This window comes from Pinus tabuliformis, chromosome 3_1, assembly GCF_031772625.1.
Source record: "Pinus tabuliformis cultivar Carrire ecotype Pingquan chromosome 3_1, CPIR1, whole genome shotgun sequence".
NCBI classification, from domain to species: Eukaryota; Viridiplantae; Streptophyta; class Pinopsida; order Pinales; family Pinaceae; genus Pinus; species Pinus tabuliformis.
In genome coordinates, this window is record NC_142301.1 from 895,239,366 (window position 1) to 895,241,466 (window position 2,101).

Here is a 2,101-nt window from a genome sequence, read left to right on the forward strand (position 1 = left end):
AGAAGAAAGAATGCTAGGGGAAATGTTGTCTGTGGCCTCACAGGACTATACTAATTCTAAAGCATATCATACTTCCCTTAGAAATAGCTAGCTGATATTTTGAATGGAGGTTATATAAAAGTCAAGAATCTAATACCTTCCATAGGGGAGTTGGAGAATCATGATTCTTGTTTATGGGAGGCCCCTAATCCCTCGTTTGATAGTGAGGGAACTAGAATCCAGATATGCTCTCGTAGTCCAGTTTTGGAGAGTCATAAGCAAGGATTTTCATTTGAGGGTACAGCTGCAAGAGGAGTTTGTATGCAACTCCACAAAATGGAAGATTCCTCAGAAGGAAATGAAAATGATGTAACTGTAAGACACACACAGAATACACCAAATGATTGGTCTGACAGTGGCCCAGAAATGCAGCAACTGCACTTCGATTGATTTGCTGGGCAGAAATGGGACTCAGAGGTGAGAAAAAGAGTCAATAAAGCACGATGACAATGAACAGTCGTTTGCTGAAGGTTTTAGACAGCGCATGGAGAAACAGAGTATCTATATATTGTAGATAAGTTTGATGGTGGGCGATGTGCTGAAAGTGGTGTGATGGATCCTCTAATGAGTGCCTATGTTGAGCGTATGCAAGCTACAATGCAGAAATGGTATACAAACATATTGGAAGCCGATAAAGGCCGCCTACCAAAGAAAACAGAAGATGGGAAGCTATACACTCCAGCAGCGATTGTTCAAGAAAATAGCACTGATGTAATGCTATATAGGATAGCTTTTTCTGTTATACAGGTAATGGTAGATTTTCAGGCAGCTGAGAGGCAAAGTCTTGAGGAGCCAGTTGCAGAAATTGGGTTGGAATCATTATGTGCAATGGTAAACAACAATCTGCGTTGTTATGATCTAGCAATGGATCTGAGTAGCAGCACGATGGAAACCTTGACTCCTTACTATGCTAAACAGGTTAATTTTGAAGATACTTGCAAAGGCTTTCTTGAAGTAGCAAAGGAAGCAGTGCACCAGACCGTTAACATAATATTTGAGGATTCTAGTGTTAAGGAGTTGCTTGCAAATCTCTACAAAAAAGAGTGGTCTGAAGGAACTGTAACTGAATACTTGGTTGCCACATTTGGAGACTGTTTTACTGATGGACAAATGAAACTCAGACAAAATTTCAGAAAATTAAAGGGGGGATTTCGAGGTATTCCAAGGGGTATCTTACACAAGTTGGGCTGAGTTTATTGCTGGAAGAGGCCGAGTTCATTTACTGGGGCTGAGATCATTTGTTGGAGGCCGAGTTAGTTGGCAGAGAACCGAATTGATATGAAGGAAATTGAGCTATTTGCTGGAGATGTTTCACAGGTTCCACGGATTGATCTGTTGCATGTATATAGAAGAAAGGTCCTTTAGGAGGTTTGTTGAAGCTTGCTTAGAAGAGGCAGTTGTGGTTTACATTGATCATCTCCTTACTCAGAAAAACTACATCAAGGAGAAAACACTTGAAAAGATGCGTGCCAGATAGCACTCTTCCTGTGCCAGATAGCGCTCTCCCACCCATACAGATGCGCATAATAAGGAGATTTGCATTAAAAAATATTTTAAGTTTTCATTCAAGTGACAAATGTAAAATAGGGAACCACGCCAAGGCACTAAGTCCGATCCTCATTCATGCCACCAAGACAACAACCGCAAACAGAAAAATAGGAACTGATTTCCTATTTCAAGACCGCAGAAACCAAAAAGAGATGCGCTCCAGGATTAGTCAATCAGAAGATTTTTAGGGACATGGTACTGTTTTAGAATAGAAGGCTTTTCTATTTTCGAATTTTTTTTGTAATTTCAGTTTCAAACAGCGCCCTGATTGTGGGGTCGAGCTGTTGCTTTTTGGTTTTTTTTTTTTTTAGTTTAGTTTTATGTAATGTATAAAAAAATATATATGTAATTTAAAGAGGGTAGAGAGGGGAGAGTTTTTTCTGAGCGCTGGGAGCTTTTGGAGAAACATAGAGCTTTGTATTGTACAGTTTTCTGCAGAGAATTTAATGGAATTTCACAGCTCTGTTTGCTGAGATTCATGTGGTATGTTGATTTAGCATAAGTTTTTCCCTTT

General features: G+C 39.6%; 1 pseudogene; it reads left to right on the top strand.

Moving 5' to 3' along the window:
* The first annotated feature begins 315 nt into the window (after positions 1 to 315).
* LOC149190512 (exocyst complex component SEC6 pseudogene) lies at positions 316 to 1,230 on the top strand (annotated as a pseudogene).
* Positions 1,231 to 2,101: the final 871 nt, after the last annotated feature.